We start from the raw sequence: 18,720 nt of genomic DNA, 5'->3' as shown, positions 1-18,720 counted from the left end.
TGGGGCTTCTACCCTGCAGAAACCATATGCCAGTGACCAGCCACAGCCTCTTCCAAAAATACATACAGGACATGGGGAGAAGATGTACTATATGTTCTGCATTCCATCTGGGGGTCAGGGGAGATAATACCCACTGTCTGGCATGCCTGTCATGGCCTCTATGCTTCAGACACCTGGGGGACATGAAGTGCTGACCATTTCCCTGCAAACAAAAGAGAACTCCAGTGACCTCCACTATGCATATGGCAAGGACTGGGCACAAATCACACACTTGCCCTAGAGACACTCAGGGGCAAGAAACAGATTGTGGTGTATGTACTGCAGATACGAGGTGTGGAGCACAACCCAAAGCGTCTTCCCTGCATAAACCTTGTGCTAGGGATAGGACTTGGTTTTTGTCCTGCAGACACCTGACAGATGGGAGATGTGGCTACCTCTACCGTGCAGTCCCCAAAGGTCAGGTGTCATGTTTTGGCCTATATCCTTTGGTCAGCCTCGGGTTAAGCACTGGATCTTGTTTTGCCCTGCAGACAGCTGTACCATGAACACACCATAGCCTATGTTTTGCAAACACCATGACCCATCCAGTTGCCTGATGGCCAAACACCTGTGGAATAGGGAAACGGTCCACAGTCTTTTCACCACAGACACCAGAAACCCTGAATGTTCTTCCATCCTACAGAGACCTGGGGGCCTGGAAGAGACTGCAGTCTCTGAAGTGCGTATGCCACTGGCTGGGGACAATCCACAGCCTATGCTATGAAGAATACAGGTGTTGGCAACAGGCTGTAATGTTTTCCTTGCATATACACAGGGTTTGAGTATAGAAGTGCCCTCTGCCCTGTAGATGCCTGGAACAATCCAGATGACTATGCCCTGCAAAAACCATGAGCTGCAGACAATCCAGAATCTCTGTGCTTCAGACACACAGGGACCAGGTAGGGGGTTGTTCTCTGCCCTGCAAACACCCAGGAGTGTAAGACACATTGTTGCCTCTCATGGAAAAATCTAGGGTCCCTAGATAGGACTGTCCTTTGCCATGAAGACACCACCACACTCTGCTCTGCCGGCACACAGGGTCCAAGTCAGGATGCAGTCTCTGACAGTAAGACACCTGGAATGAATCGAATATATTTGCTTGGCGGCACCAGGGGCTGAGTACAACACAGAGCCTCTGCCCTGAAGACAACCCAGAGGCCAGGGACAGCCCACAGTCTCTGCCATTCACACCTCAGACTCTGTATTGCAGAAAAACAGAACACTTCAGCATCTTCTGCCCTGCATAAATACAGGACTTGGTTGAGGATACGCCCTCTGCCCTGTAGACCTCTGAGCCTGAGAGCAACAGCCTGACACCTACGTTTACAAAAACCTTGAGAAATCCAGTGTCCTCTGCCCCATAAATTAAAAAGCCAGGCCTAGGAGTTGGAGTACAGAGGTATTCTTCCAATAATAATTTATTCCAAACATTTTTAAACATTAATACCAATTTTATGGAAACTTTTCCACAAACTGAGAGTGCATCTGCTTGGTAATTCACACTATGAAATTGGAATTCCCCCAGTAACAAAACCAAAGTTATCACAAGAAAACCATGCCCAATATGACTTAGGAATAAAGAAACAAAAACCCTCAACAAAATACTAACAAATTGAATATAGTAACACACAAACAGAGTTATATGCCAGGACTGATAGGGATTTTCCAAGGAATGCAGGATTGATTAACACCCAATTTTGAATGAATGTAGTATGTCCTATATAAAATAATGAATGGATCATCTCAACAGATGAAAGATAAGTGGGATCTTGGGTACATTCAGTGGTAGAGAATTTGCTTAGCATATGGAAGGGAATCCATGGGTTCAATTAACAGCACCAAAAAAAAGAGAAACCTCAAGAAATAAGAGTCTCTCAACATACTACTAATAGAAGGGCATTACCCTCAACCTGATAAAGAATATTTACCCACAGATGATCTCACAAAAGAAACAATGAATCAGTGAATACTTAATCCCTACTAGAAGGAACAAGGTAAGTATACCAACTTGTGCCAGGTATATTTAATATAGTAACACAGGTTCCAGTCATGGTGATTAAGCAAGGAGGAAAAAACTCATCTAAAATGGAACAGAAGTTAACTTGCCTCTACCAGCATATGATATATCCTTATGTACATGAAATCCTAAGGGATATGAATACACACAAAATCTGTTAGGATAAAATGAGTGCAGTCAAGTGGCAGAACTAAATTTCCAAATTTTTAAAACTCAAATGAATTTACATATATGTGTATATATATATATATATATATATATCATACATATATCATACATATCTTTTTTAACTAGCAACAACCATTCCCGACAGTGAAATTTCAGAAGAAAAAATTAGTACCATTGAGAATAATAAGACACTCGGGGAAAAAAACTAACAAAAGTGACACACTTTTGCATAGAAACAAACATTTTTGAAGTAAATGAAGATCTAGATAAATGAAGACACAACACAAAATATGAGATTTGAGGACTTAATTTTGTTTAGACGGCAACAATCTCCAATTTTTCTACATGTTCAACTCATTCACAATTCCAAATGGCTTTTTGACGAAACTGACAAACCGTATTTTTATTCATATAGAAATGAAACTAAGAACAGTCAAAAGTCTCAAAACAGCAAATAATTGGATAGAAATTTCCTAATTGCAAAACTTACTATCAAACTACAATAATTAAGACAATGTGCTAAGCATAGACATACAGATTAATGACAGAATTCACAGTCCAGCAATAAATCTGGTCAGTTGATTTAAATGAAAAAGTGGAGTCAGATGTGGTGACACATGTCTATTATCCCAGCACTGGGGAGGCGAGTCAGAAAGATCTTAAGTCTGGTGCAAAACTGGACTACTTTGTGAGACCCGATATTAAAAAACGGCAACCAGACATTTCATTGCAGAAATAGCCTTTTCGACAGTACTGAGACAACCAAATGCAAACATGCAAAAGACTGAATTCAGACCCCTCACTCACAATATACACAAAAATTAATATAAAATGTATCAGACATAAATGTAAGACCTAAAATTTTAAAGCCCTTTGAAGAAAAGTGGAATAAATTTCCATGAATTTGGTTTAGGCCATGATTTCTTAGACATGACATCAGAAGAACAAGCAACAAAAGAAAATATGCTGGACTTCATGGAAACTAAAAAAAAAAGCTTTTGTGATTCCAGTAACACCATCAAAAAAATTAAAATGAAAACACAAAATAAGAGACAACACTTGCAAGTCATACATGTGACAGGGGAAATGTGTATACAATTTATAAGAGTTCCTACAATTTGAAATAAAAAGTTTATAAAGTTATGAGAATTTAAAAATCACATAATACAATAATAAGACAACCAAAGTAAAACACAGTTAACAAGTTGGAAAGAAATTTCTTCAATATATACGCATGACCAACAAGCACATGAAAGTGAGCTTGATCTCACTCGTAGAACTGCAAATCAAAACCACTACCTCCCCGTTAAGTTGGTTAAAATCAAAGCGGGCAATGAAGATTGGTAAAAAAGATATGGAAAATCAAAATCCTCAGTACTTGGTCATGAAACTACAAAATGGTGCAATATTTCTGCAAAGTTTTGCAGTTCCTCAAAATTTAAATGGAGGAGTTATTATACGCCTAATATAATACTGCTAAAGAAAAACGGATCTACACACAAAAAAAAAAAACTGTGTTCAAAACAGCATTATACCTACTAGCCCAAGTATTAAATAACCCAAATGTCTATTAATTGTGGCTTCTCGGTCCTTTGGCAAAGATCAAGTACAAATGTTTATTAACTGATAAATGAGTATTAAAAACTTGGTATGTCCACAATATGGAAACTTACTTAACATTAAGTAAGAATGAAGGAGCCAGGCAAATTTGCCTAGTGTCAATAATCCCAGTGATGCGGGTGGTGAACATCAGGAAAAACCCAGTTTGGATCCAACCCTGACCAAAAAGTTAGCAAGACCCCCATCTCAACAAGAAAGATGGCTGAAAAGCCCCCACCTGTACTACCAGCCATACGTGACAAGGATCATGGTCACAGGCGATCCAGACAAAAAAGTGAGACTCCATCTAAAAAATGACCTAAAGCCTTTTATTACTTACGACAAAAAGCACACCTCGCCAGGAGGAGACTTGGGGTTGGCGCCCGCAGCCCCTCCCCCCTCCCCCACTCAGACCCCTAAGCCCGCAGCCAGGCGCCCGCGCCCGCTCTACCCGCCAGGCCGCCACTCGCCCGCTCCCGCAGGCACCGGGAGAGACGGACCCCGCCAGGCGCGCTGCCCGACTCTCCCAGACAAAGGAGAAGGGCCCTGCCTTCAACTACCCCACAGTGTACCTCAAGTCCATGAGCGCCTCCACTGGGTCTGCGGCCCACTCCACTGCGCGCGGCTTCTTCACGCATCTCTTCCCTGGGAAAAACAGTTTCCAGAATGTTCTGGAAGGCGCATGCGGCCTTTTCCTCCACAGCGTGCTGTAGCGAGCGCCGTGATTGGCTGGCCCTGGGTCTCTGGGCGGGGCATCTCTGCGTCAGGTGCGTCCTGCGCTCCTGGTTGCGGCAGCGCTGTTACCTCGCTCAGAAGTTAGCCGCTTGTGTGGAGTCGCCTGCCCTGGATCCTGTGGCCCTGCAGCTCGTCCTCATGCTTCTGATTCAGAAGCTTCTGGACGGGGCCGTGGAATCGGAAGCAGCCTCCAAGCAGTGTATTTCAATTTAAGTATGTGCCGCCATGCACCAACGGACCTGAAATAAAAATAAAATAGCCCCAATATGCTATGAATTAAATCATCAATAAGTAAGAAAGGCTGATAGCTGTTGGTAAACTGAAGAAATGAAAGGAAGAGTCTTATTTCTCAGTTTGATGGAGCTGAGGAGGATGTTCAAGTATCAAAATTAGAGATTCTCACATTTTAGAGACACCAGGGTGACCAAGAGGATTTGTTGGCTGGATTTCTCTATCAGTTTTCTGCCCCTCAGATCTGCAGGACTGAGGCAACTGGAGGGCTCTGGGCATCTGCAAAGCAGAGCCCGCATCCTGTCCTGGGACCACAAGTTTCTTAAGGGACAGGCCACTAAAGGGCTGCAGCTGTCAAAAGGATATTTGCAGGACAGAGGAAATGGCCTATCCCTGGCTGGTGGGTTTATAAAGAGCAGAGACCCTGGAGGGCACCTGGTGTATGCAACTTACAAGCTGTGATCTGTCCCTGATATACTGTCCACAAAGGCCAGAACTGGCAAGGTCCAGGTCTCTTCAGATCAAAGCTTGCATACTCTTCTGGCCCCCAGTTACCTGCAGGGTATAGGATACTGGAGGTCTTATGGTCTATGCAGGGCAAAGGCTGGTCAGGTTCACAACCTCAGGTTTCTGTCAGGTAGAGGCCACAATGTGGCCCAGTGCAGAGACCATGGCTTCTCCTCAGCCCCAAGATGTTTGTAGAGCATAGGTCACACAGCACATACCCTGAATACTGACACAAGCAATGTCCAGACTCTGGCACCTGGTTTTGTTCAGCAGAGATCATGATCTTTTCTTGCCCCTGGGTGTCTGCAGCAGAGACCCTGCATCCTGTCTCCAAACCCTGGTGTCTGCACAGCAGATGTCTGCAAGTCAGTAGCATTGGCCTGTCCCTGGCCTGGGTTTCTGCAATGTAGAAGCTGCATCCTGTCCTAGCCCAGGTACACTGATTTCTGGAAGGCCCAGACTGTGGTCTGCCCATGGCCACCTGGTTTCTGAATGTCAGTAACTGCAGTCAGTGTTTTGCTTACTTCAGAGCAAAGGCTAGCATCTGTTTCCTATCCCTGGTGTGTACAGGGCATAGTACATTGGAGACCTCAGGTGTTTTCAGGGCAGAGGCCACAACCTAACTCCAGCTCAGGTGTCTACAAGTAGTGGTCTGTCTACAAGTACCTGGTATGTAGATAACTGCAGAACAAAGGCTGCTGGAGGGCCCCAGGTTCTTACAAAAAAGAGTCCAGAGTGTGTCCCATCCCAGAAATCTACAGTTCAGAAGCTGGGCTCCAAAATTGGTACCTGCATTTACCCTGAAAATACCTGGAGAGATCTCCAACAGCCTCTTTCCTGCTGACCCCAAGAGTTAGGATCAGTCTGTAAGCCATGGCACTTCAGATATCTGAGCCTCAGGACAGTCTGCCCTGTAGGATCCATGTTGTGGAGACAGTTTGTAGGCTCTGGTCTGCATACACGTGTGGGCCATTGACAGGCCTCAGCCCCTTCCATCAACTACAAGGCCCCAGGTTCAATCCCCAGCATCACTAAAAATAATTCCAATTGTTTCCATTAAATATTAAAAATATGGCCAATTGCAAAGACTACCTGCTCTTCTTCTCCTCCATCATACTTCACCATGAGTTAAATGCAGTCCTGAACTGAAGAAATGTTTCCAGAAATGCTTAGGATACCCAATTATCAGTGCCCAGTATGAAACAAGTGTTTTGTTAAATGAATAAGTGTATGGATCTGAATGCCTGGAGAATGATGTTCTCCTCATTACTGGACAAATAGTATCAAAAGAGATGAGAACTGTTTAAGGTGTTTTTCTTACTTTGTTGGTGTGAATTGTGTGTAATGTCCTGTTTCTTACATCTACCAAGCTCATCAAAGTCTGAGAGGTCATTGGTAGAACATGTGAGAAACAAGTGCCTGTGGGGAGGTGTGTGGAGAGAGGGAGAGAGATGGATGGAGAAAGGGAGAGAGGGAGAGAGGTGGAGAGAGATGGAATAATAGAAGTAACAGGAAGAAGGGAGGGAAAATAAATAGAAGAAAAGAAAGTAACAAGAGCATTGCTGAATATGTGGGTGAGAGGCTTTGGAACTACAGCGTGAAGTCACTGCTTTATGAGATAATTATAACATTTATAAAACACGTCCTTTCACAGGTTAGGGAAAAGAAAACATATGTGGTGTGATTTACTGAAATAGATCTCTTATCTAATGATTGCCTAAGGGCACTGAATTAATTGCAACATAAATTAGAATGCACAATAAGTTCAGAGAATCAACAGACTGGGTGCCCAAGATAAGTTAAAATGAATAGTCTGATTTTATCGTCGTATTGGTGGAATTGGTGTTTGAACTCAGGAACTCATGCTTGCTAGGTGAGTGCTCAACCACTTGAGTCATCCCTCCAGTCCTTATTACTTTAATTATCTTTCACATAGCGTCTTGAAGTTTTTGCCAAGGGCCCTCCCCAAAATGCGATCCTCCTATCTCTACTTCCCAAGCAGCTGGGACTACAGGTGTGAACTACCACACACAGAGGTATTTTTTAAGATGTAGGGTCTTGCTGTATTGCTCAGAATTGCCACAAACTTCAGAGCTCAAGGGAGCCTTTTATCTCCACATTCTGTGTAACAAAGAAAAGCAGCAGGTATGTGCCACTGGGCCCACCTCCCCAATAAACATGTTCAATCTATGGAGAAACCTTAACATTCAAAGCTGATCACTAGGAATTCCTGAAATGTGTAGGGACTTCAAATGGGGAGCTTACAGGAAGTATGATATAAAAGTAGAAACGTGCGTTAATACTCACATTTAAAAATATATATTTATTTGTTTGAGACTTGTCTACAAGTCTAATTGCTCTAAAAATAGGAAATTCAGTTATATTACTGGACAGTGACCAGGACATCTTTCTGCAGCTCACTATTGATACTAATTTTAACAGATGTCTTGGAATGTTTTTCACACAAGAAGACTCCTGCTCATTTATCTGAGAGGATATGATCTCCTATTTTTAATTAGACTTAGAAGCAGAAGAAATATGTTTTGAAAACCAAAATATTTGAGTAGAGATGCTCATACATCCTCTCTTTATTAAACCTATGTTTTGTCTTGTGTGGCCACTGGCTGTGTAACACACCACGGAAGTCACAGGAAACAGATCCATAGACACAGTCATAGATGCTGTGCATACTTCAACAAGGAATTAACTTCAGAATACCTAATCTACTTGGCACTCCCCACAAGATTGGGAGGACGTTTTTAACAAATGAATATTATTAAAAATTCTTATAAGTACATTTGATTTAATGTAGTTTTGAAGATTTACAATGCTTCATTGACAGAAATTGTTTAATTGTCAAAAGGAGATATGCAGAATCACTTCAGGGCATGACACACGGACTGGACTCCCCAGCTGCCCACCAGCCCAGCTAGGACTTGGTCCTAGCTCCCTAAGCACACCAAGTGTGGGCCAGGCAGAGCAGACTGGGAGGGCAGGCTGGACCTGACTATCCAGGTGTCACACTTGGCTGCTGCTGCTCCTATGGGGTCTTCTGCAAGAAGAAATAGATAGTAAGAATTTTAACAGTTAGATTTTAATATTGTTCTAACTTTTCTGTGTGAATAGGCCTTGATTACTCAATGGTAAAATTAGACTGAAAACACACACCCGACAGAAAATATACCTGAGAGTCAAACCCTTAACAGTAATCTTCCACTATCCCATCTGCAGAAAGTGTCTCAAATCCAGAATTGAATAAGGATTATAATAGAGGTGATACCAGTACTTTTAGGACTATCTTAAGTATAAAGGCCTGGGGAAATGTTGATCAAACAAGGGAAACGGAAGTGGAAAATAATTTAAAAGCTATTTGAAATAAGCTAGAACTGAGATTGGGTGAAACATTCTCATATACTTTGCTTCTTAATCATTTTCAGTCTACCAAACTTCCAAGTGGCATAGGAACTGGGAAATTAACTTAGCCCTAAACCATGTTACCTTCAGAACAAAGATAAGCTGGGGAAGTTGCTAAAAATATGTAACAATCTTTAGAGGATTTTGTTAATTTTTGGCTTCTGGATAGATCATATTTATTTAAATATAGCCACTTTGGAAGCAAACATTTGTATTATCTTGTTTTATAAAGTTAGATAAGTTTTGACATGCACGATTTTATCATCTTAGTATCATAAAACATTAGTCAAATATTTGGTATTTGACATTGAAGTACACTGAATTTTAAAGACAAAAATTTTGAGATATTCTTTAAAAGTAAACATACTTGAAGATTCCAAACCCTCATAAGTGTATAAAATTGCTTTTTTGAAAATCAAATAACTAATATGTTAATTTGATGAATTAACCAGTTAATTACCCTGATGGAGTATAATGGAACTATATCTTCCCTTTGCTCCCATAAAAAATATTAATAAATAACTAGGTGATGCCACATAGGAATGTTGGATGAACTATCAAACCTTTGTTGATTTTATTTCTATTATAAGGAGTTTAGGAGCAGGGTCAAGGTCAGGATTAGGGGATTGGTGTTAGGATTAGGATTTAGGGGCTAGGTTAGAGTTAAGGTTGATGGCTAGGGGATTAAAGTTAGGTTTAGCGATCAAGATTAGGGTTAGTGTTAAACTTGGGGTAGGATTTAAGGTTAGAGGTTGCATTTGAGTTAGGCATTATGGACTAGAGTTTAGGGTTACAGTGACAGTGTTAGGTTCAGGGTTAGGTTTAGAGTTTTAGGGTTAGGATCTGGGTTAGAGTGTGGATTAGGGTGAGGATTAAATTGAGGGTTAGAGTGAAGATGTAGGTTAGGGTTTAAATTTTAGAGTTGGATTAGAGCTATGGTGATGTTTGGGATTAAGTTTAAGAGTAAGAATTTTGTCTAATATATAGGGTTCAAGGTTTGGGGGCTCATTGTTAGATTTAAGTTTATGGGTTAGGATTAAGTTTAGACTCAGATTTAAGGCTTAGTGTTATACCTCACTATGGCCCCCTCCCTGCACTGTTTTCTTGATTATAGATTTTAAGTTTTAGATGCTAAGAACTATAAATGCAATTATATTAATTGACATTGTATATTGCAAACTGTCTATAATCATTCATATGTGTAGTTTATCCTCAAATACATATTTTCATTTCAAAACATTTCTATTTTCTACTGTTTTTTTTCTTTTATGCATGGTTTATTTACCTATATGTTTCCCATTTTAAAATATTTGAAGATTTTACAGATATATTTTTGTTTGAAGATCGCTTGTATAATTCTGTTACAGTTAAAAAAATAAATTTTGTGTGACTTTATTGTTTGAATTTATCCAGACATGATTTCATGGAAGTGGGTAGTCTTTGAAAAGGTTATGTGAATGACTGAAAACGAAGTCATTATATGTTGCACTTTACTATTGTGAGGCAGAATATTCTACAAATACCAATGAGACCACCTGCCTATTCACTAATTAAATTTTCTGTATCCTCATTCTTTTTGCTATAATGTGGACAGTGGGCTTGCTTCATTAATTACAAAGCAAGGAGGGTTAACAGTCACACATCTATGTATTTATTAAATTCTGCTTTAACCTATATCAGCATTGTTTTCATGTTTTTAAAATTTCTGTTAATAGATGCATTGATATTTAAGAGTGCTATGACTTTTTGATGAGTTATATCTTTTCCCCTGTAGAATGCACCTAAATATTTCTAGATACATATTTTCTGGCTTATATCATCTCATATTAATGTAGTTTCTCCAGCTTTCTTTATATTTTTAATTTACCCCTCCTATCAGTCTTTCTCATTCCCCCTGCTGCCTTCCTAAAACAATTTCAACAGATTTAGTAGTACTATTTTCATACATAGTTATAAAGAACTTCAATAATAGTCACACTCCTTCATCTTCTCCTTTCTCACTCCCCCTTACAAATAATACCCACCCCAAAAAAGGACCTATTTCACATACTTGTTATTCATTTTTAAAGTCTAAATTCCACATATGCGAGAAACATGTGATATTTGTCTTTGTAATTCTGGCGCATTTTGCTTAACGTGATAATCTCTATTTCCATTCATTCTCTAGCAAATAACATAATTTAATTCTTCCTTACGGCTGAGTTATACTCCATTGTGTATATATCCCAAATTTTCTTTATCATTTCATCAGTTGATGAACACATAGGAAGATTCTATATTTTTGCTCTGGTGAATAGTGCTGCTATAAACATGGGAGTGCAGATATTCTGACCATATATTGGCTTATTGATTTTAGTATGCTTATTTGTATCTTGCTACTTTGCCAAAGTGTTTATGAGAGCTAAGAGTTTTTGGTGAATTCTTTAGGGTCTTTTAGTTATAGGTTCATATCATCTACAAATATTGATGAATTGACTTCTTCCTTTCATGATTGTTTCTGTTTTATTTCTTTTAGTTTACTTATTGCACTGGTTAGAACACTGTATTGGATAGGAGTGGACACCCTTGTCTTGTTCCTGACTCTAGAGGAAATGCCTTCAGTTTTTCCTTGTTTAGTATAATGTGGACTGCAGGTTTGTCGTGTATAGTGTTTATTATGTTGAAGCATTTTTCATTAATTCTTCAGTTTCTTCAGCAATTTTATGATGAAGGAAAGTTCAATTTTATACATCTCTTGATATGTGCTATAATACATTTATTGATTTTCATGCATGAACCAGCATAATTTCTTAGAATAAAATCTCTTTAATGATTCAGTTTGCAAGTATTTTATTAAGAATTTTTGCCTCTATGATCATCAAGGTATCTGGTCTATATACTGTATGTCCTTGTCTATTATGTTATCAGTATAATACTGGATTAATAGAGTGAATTTGGTACTGTTCCTTCCCTTTCTCTTTTTGAAATAGTTTGAGGAGCAGTGGTGTTAGTTCTATTTTCAAGTCCTGGTAGAATTCAGTAGTGAATCCATCCTGGGCTTTTGTTTGCTTGGAGACTTGATTAATCCTTCAATCTCATTTCTTTTAATAGATCTTTTAAGGTATTTTATGTCCTTTGGTTCAATTTAAGTAGACCATATGCATTTAGAATATAATCCATTTCTTTTCTTTCAAAAAAATCTATACACTTTTTGAACTGCTGCATGATAATACTCAAAATAGGGCCAGCACCAACCCCTCCTTGTGTGTTCTGTCTATGTTCCTGCCCCAGCCTCCTCACCCTCAAGCTTTTCCTTGCTGGATGGTAGCTGCTCCAGCTGAATGAGATGTTGAGTATGGCACTCCTCATCCAAGCCAGGCATGTCAAGCTTCAGGTCATCAACCAGCTGCTTAGGTTGGGGAGGTCTGGAGGTTTGATGATATCTTCCAAGTACCTTGTTCAACCAGGTGCCCAGGATGAAGGACATGACTCTGGGTGGCAGGAGGCAGGTGGCAGAGTCAGAGGCCTGTCCTCAATTTCCCCCAGCCTTCCCACAGCACATGTGTAAGAGCTGAGCTCTTGTGCCAGTCCCTATCCCTACAGAAGCTAGTGCACCACAACCCAAGCCCCTTTGGCTATGTAGGCAGTGACAGGCCAGGTAATGAGGAAGGAGCAGTAGAGAACCTGTATAGGAGGGAGCCCTAGATCTAAGGTGTGAGATGCTCTTACCACTTCAGGGAAACTCCACACCCTCTTCTGTGTGTCTCTAGACACCCTCACCACTCTACTGCCAAAGCATGGGGACTTGTTCTTCTCTCTGGCTTCCTCAGGGCCTTGGTGGCACCTACCTGTGGTGTGTGCTGACTCGTTCTCCATGAACCACGTGTGGGCTGTCTTCACATGACACTGTTCTCTTGAGGGCCACAGCCTGACCCCGAGAACTCACTGTGCTCCTGAGGAAATAAATTCATGCCCATTACCCATCTGCGAGACCCTCACACATTCTGTGTGGCCCTGATGTGCACAGGTTGGGTAGGCATGGTGGGTTGGGCTGTGGTGGGGATAATGGCTTCTCGTAGGTCCCAGCTCTAAAGCCCAACCTCTCCTGTTCTCCCCAGGTACTCAGGACCCCACTACAGAGCTCTGTCAGGGTAGCTCTCCACCTTCCTCCAGCAGTATGTGAAGGCCTTGACCACAACCCTCTAGTGGGAATCACAGGAGACGTGGAACGTACAGTTTTGCCCAGAGCTCCCCATACCCAGTCCCACAAATGTCCCAACTTGGAAGCAGGTGCCCACCCTCTTGACCCAAATCCCAATCACTTTTTGAGTTATTCTTGTGGTCCACCATTCCCATCAGAGTAGAGAAGGATGCAGGCATATCTAGAAGAGGCCATTAGGACATCACATCTCCATACGATGTCCAGTGCTCCTGCCTGACTTCCCATTGGGAATGGAGTCCAGGATGGTAGGAATTTTCCTGCTCTTTTCACTGAACTATGCTAAGTTCCTGGAAATACATCCTTACACAATAGATGCTTCATAAATATTTGTACAATGAATAAGCCACCTGGCTCCTTCCCAGATACCTCTGGACTTGGGGACCCCTGGCTATGTCTAGTTCAGGGACCCTCAAAACGGAACGTGGAGCCTCCTGTGCAAACTGGAAAAATACTTTACTCAAGGCCTCCGAGAAGTGAGGGCTCAGGCAGAGAGCTTCCTCATGGGGTGAGGAGTCACATAGAACAGCCCACAACTCGATGGTAGCTAGGAAAATTTATGGTGTATACACAGACACATACATACAAATGCACAAAGGCTTATATAAGTACACATTCACATGCACCCAGAGACACATTTACATGCATACATATGCAGAGACGTGTAGACATGTACTCTCAGATACACACACACACACACACACACACGTGCTAATGCTCACACAGACACACGGGGAAGCACACATACACGCACACACACGCATGCACAGGAGCAAGATGGTACGATTGTGGTGCAAGGTATGGGATCAGAAGAAGAGATGAATGAGAGGTGTGGACCAGAAAGCAGTGGGGCACTTCAGTTAGTGGCCTGTGTCTTGAGTCCTGCTGAACCCTGCAGTGAAGGAAAGGGGTGGCAGACTTGGGAGGAGGTGGATTTGGGGATATTATTGGAGCCAGGTGGACAGGGTTGTGGGGAGCATGACTGAGTGTAGGGAGAGCTGGTGATTTCTACGTGGTCCTTAGAGTGGTGCAGGTGGGAAGAGAGGGAACAGATGAAGGATAGAGTAGCTCTCAAGAATTAGAGAAGTGGGTCTGTATGGTCAGGGCAGGTCATCTGGAGCCGGATGCTGTGTTTGGAGTTTCAAGGTCTAATAGGTATGTGGAAGTGTGGGAAGTGTGCTTATGGTGGGAACTGAGACCTGAGTATGGACAAGTGTCTAGAGTGTCTGCAGGCGCAGGGCTGATCCTGGCACCTGGAGAGGGAAGGAGCACAAGGAGCACTTGTTGTCATCCTCCTGGGTCTGGATTCCTGCGTGGGGCTTTTCCCACTCTGACAACCTTGTCCATTGGACAAGGCCTCCTCAAAAAGAGTCAAAGACACTCAGGATAGCTGTCTGCTAAGGACACAAATTAAGCATTCCACTCACATCCATCCAAACAAAACTATGCACTCAACCCAACAGTGCAGTGAGTGGGGGGATTTTGTGTAGGCAGGGGCAGGCAGGGTGCTAGAGATGCCCAGCAGAATGAGCAGCAGGTGGTAGCGGCAGAACAACCTGGAATACAGAGCTGACATGGGGAGCAGGAGTTGCTCCTGTGCACTGTAGGGTTGAGCCTTCTTTCTGTGCTGCAGCCATGCTGTCTCCATTGACTGCTGCCTGCTCTGAGGAAATGAGAGCTCTGGGGAGGACTGAGGGGTGGAGCCTGGGTTTCTAAGGGTTTTTTTTTTTTTTGTTTGTTTGTTTGTTTTTGAAGAACCTTTTTCTTCCTTATTATTCTATAAGCTCCAAAAGCCTTTGATTGCACATGAATCACACTGTGATCTTATTAAAAGGCGGACTGTGACTCAGTAATCCTGAAGAATTACCAGTTTTAATAAGCAAAGCCAATGCCAAAACTGCTGGTCTGACTACCACACCTCAAGTGTTAGGGGTTTAGCTCTCTCGGACCTCTTTCTTTAGTTCCATATTACAACTAATCCACCAGTACATCAAAGGTTGCTCCAAAATCAGCCTCCTTTCAGTAACTCTAGTGTCATGACATAAAAATCTAACATTCTCCTCTTTTTCCCTTGATTTCTTTTAAGAATTTAAATACACAATATTGGGCATGTGCTCTGCACCCCCGCCCCCCATTCTGGCAACAAATTAAGCTGCTGATGCAAGTGAGGGGTAAAATCTAAAAGACAGTTTAAGATAAAGGTGGCTGTGAAATGTGGAGATCTGAAGCCAAATCCGCCCTGTCTTATGGTAAGTTGATGTTTCTCCTTTTTCTCTTTCTTTTTTTTTTCCTTTTGATACAGGTCTATGTAGCACAGGCTGTTCTTGTTCCTGTCTCAGTCTCCCTCATACTGGGATCACACACGTTCGCTTCTGTACTTCATATAATTTAACTCTTTCTCATAGCTACAGGCCATTTCCTTGAAGATGTCAACCCCAGGTCCTCAATAAGCAGCACAGGTAGTGAAACTGTGAGCATCCTAAGGACATAATTTCAGAGAGAGGGTGGCAGGTCGCATGTGCTTTGACTCTTTCCCAGCTTTAGCAGTTAAGGCCACTCCTGCCACAGAGAGAGGGGAGTGAGGGACAGAGGAGAGCAAGGCAGATGCTCACACACAAACAGATATGCAGGGACAAATTCATGCCTTACCCATACAATCACTGACACATGTTGATGCAATTTTACTGTCATTTGAGGTGTGGGAGCAGAAGAGAGGATGAATGAGAGGTGGGATCAGAGAGCACCGGCAGACAGCAGTTATTCACCTGGGGGACATGACACCCTCTTAATGGGTTCCCAACACTTGTAATCATTAGAACAGTGGGGAAAGGCCTTTTTAAAAAATAAATTGGATAGAGAGGTAATGGCTGAGGACTACTTGTGGCTTCTCTACTTCTTGACACTAGAAGAGAAATTGTGTTGGGCTGGGGTGCTGCCTTCAGAGCAGAGAGTTCTTGGGAAATGGGACAGGGGCACAGCAGGGCTGGCTCATAGCCAGGGCTCATGCAGCAGCCTTGGGGAGATAGGAGATTGTAGTCAGAAGAGTAAGGAAGGCTGTTGCTCTAACTACCTCTCTGGGTTCTGTGCTCTACTATCTCTTCTTCCTCTACTTCTGCCCTTCCCACCAATGAGTAAAACTAATGGATGCTGTAGAATGAATTTCTTGACCAAATACAAACCAAGTTTGAGATCAATAGTTATCAATGCCAGCTAGTAGTAATTGCATGTTACCAACAGACTTTCCTTGACCAAATGTTGGTCAGGCTCCTCTGAACTCTCTTGTCAAGTAGACCTCAAATTTGGATGTCACCTTTGCACTGACGAGGTTAGCAGCAACATCACTATATCATCTTAGTAACAATCCCTACCACTGATATGTGATCTTCCTCAACATCTAATCAAGTTCCTCTTCCTCCACTCTTGGAGGCTGATCATCCCAGCCGCCTTCAGTAAGAATCCAGCCAAATGGGTTTAGCCAGAATTCCCCCTACTCTTGATGCTTCCTTTTACTAACTTTTCATCCACTGACCCCTATCCTGTTTCTGGGTTAGGATTCCTACTTATCTAGGCTGTATTAGGAACTGGGCCAAGTTCTATAACAAGGTCTCTTCCCCCTATTCCAATAATGTCTGAATCAAATCTGTTTTCCCACTTTACCCACTGTCCAGCTCTGGTTTTCTTTGACTTCCATTCCTACTCCAATATCAAATAAGATCACTGTATTTTTGAAACAGCATTGTTCCCAAACCTAAATAGAGAGAAGTGAATTAATGCATTTTAATAATCAAAAGTATTTAATATTTACCTCATGCTATGTGCTGAACAGTCCACTAAAACACAGACCACATTCCCTCCCCTCAACAGATTTTTGAATGGGTCAATTAAGCAAGAAAATCATTGACTAATATTTATTACAAATTCCTTTGCATAGCAAACGAGAATACTATTATAAGGCACTTCTATTTTTAGTTTTTAAATTAATAGCCTGCTTTACCTTGATATACTGCAGCGATGGAATGAGGGAGATAGAAGTAGTAAGTAGCACTGGCTCCATCACTCAACTACCTCATGGCTCCAAGCTGGTAAACATCACAGTGGCAAGCATGGAGTGGACAAGAATCATGAAGGAATCATCATAGAAGAAAAAACAATGAACCAACAATGAAATGAAAGTGCAGCTATGATACTCAGCTCTACCTAAGGGCAGCAGAGGCTGATGGCTATGAGCAGCCAGGGCTACAGACACATACTTCAATTTCTTCCCAGTTTAATAATTATTGTGGTATCCTGCATTCAACATTTTCATATACATACATAGCATAGTTCTTCCTTCTTCTTAGAACAAAGTCCTGTAACTTGGTGCTGACTTGGCTACTTCTTTTTTATTTACGCTCCCTTTTTTTCCTTCCAGGGATGAGCCAGGGTCAAGGACCAGGTACTGTTGTTGGACTGTTGAGCTCAGAACTAGGCTGTTAGTGTGACTAGGAACAGTGTTAGATGCTAACATGCTTCACAGTGAGGCTTAGGATTTCCTCTCTCCTCTCCCATTCGCTACAGTAGGTCAGGCCTGAGTGGTACACAGGTTAGCGCAGGGATTCTAAAGAATAAAGAGAAACAACCCTCATTCCACTTTGTTTATTATTTGCTTCCACAATTGGGGCCAGGATAAGGCTTAGAAATTGGGTATGAGATTTCTCAAAAGGAAAGGAGCCTTCTTAAAAAGGAAGCTTTTTAAGATGGTTTTGGTGGTTGTAGAAACCTTAAGGCTTCCTCCAATCTGGGTGTGAGCTCCATGCTCAGTGACAAACACAGGACATTTGAAATTGGCCTTGGCGAGAGTATTCACACTATGAAATTGGAAAACATCACAAATCATGTTGATTGCTTTCCCCAGAGAGCTGGTGGTTAAGCATTTATCAGCACATCACTAATGATTTATCTCAACACAGTCCTCCACACTCACCAAAACAGAGGAAGCCAGGTCTTGAGCGTAGGGTATCATTTCTTCAATGATTAAATCTAGAAAAGATGTTACCCCAGTCAATGATTAAATCTGGAAAAGACATGTGAATTCCACAACCAACCCTTTGGTCAGAACTCATCCACTGTCTCTGTCTAACGGCAGGGAAGCTGGGAAATGCAGGTCAGCATGTGGATACTTTGTGAGAAATAAAAGACTCTGTCACACCATGAAAAAGAAGATGTCAGCTAATGGCATAAAATTCCTTTGTACTATACACAGGGGAAACATCTGGATAGATTTCTATGGAAGCATAGATGAAGAGGTAAATTGTATTGAGGCACGAAAGGAACATCAACTACTTAAAATAGGTAAAGGTTGCTTGTGACAATTGCATTAAGGATTTTAAAGAAATTTCACCTGTATGTATGAAGTGGTAATGGTTTCGATATATAAGTATTTCTCAAATTCTTTTGTTACGAGCTAATCACCAAGGTGATGGTATTAGAAGTGGGACCTATAGAAAAAGACAAGGTCATGGGGATGGGGACTCTTCCCTCATAAATGAGATTTGTGCCACTATAAAAAAAAAAAAGCTTCAGAGAGCTGCCTTGTCCTTCTGACCATTCTACCCTTTGAGGACTCAGCATTGGTTCCTCCACAGGTTGTAACAGCATGGCACCATCTAAAAAGAAGAGAGACTAGGTCCTCAGCAGATGTCAAATATGCTTATGTCTTGTGCTTAAACTTCCTAGTCTACAGAAACTTGAGAAAGAACCCTTACTGTTTATAAATTACCCAGTACTATTTTGTCCTAAAATCAAGAACAAACTAGTACAGGAAGATTTCAAC

At 41.7% G+C, this 18,720-nt stretch overlaps 1 long non-coding RNA gene across 1 annotated transcript in view; it reads right to left on the bottom strand.

Annotated features, from left to right (window-relative positions):
• LOC141420750 (uncharacterized) overlaps nucleotides 1-4,533 on the bottom strand; it is a 124,104-nt gene extending 119,571 nt beyond the window's left edge. The window contains exon 1 of the long non-coding RNA XR_012445317.1: nucleotides 4,396-4,533. This is a non-coding gene — a long non-coding RNA (uncharacterized lncRNA). The remainder of the gene's footprint in view (nucleotides 1-4,395) is intronic.
• Between the last annotated feature and the right edge of the window lie 14,187 nt (nucleotides 4,534-18,720).

Source organism: Castor canadensis, chromosome 2 (assembly GCF_047511655.1).
Source record: "Castor canadensis chromosome 2, mCasCan1.hap1v2, whole genome shotgun sequence".
Classification (NCBI taxonomy): domain Eukaryota; kingdom Metazoa; phylum Chordata; class Mammalia; order Rodentia; family Castoridae; genus Castor; species Castor canadensis.
The sequence above is the reverse complement of the archived record's forward strand: the minus strand, read 5'-3'. Positions and strand labels throughout refer to the sequence as shown.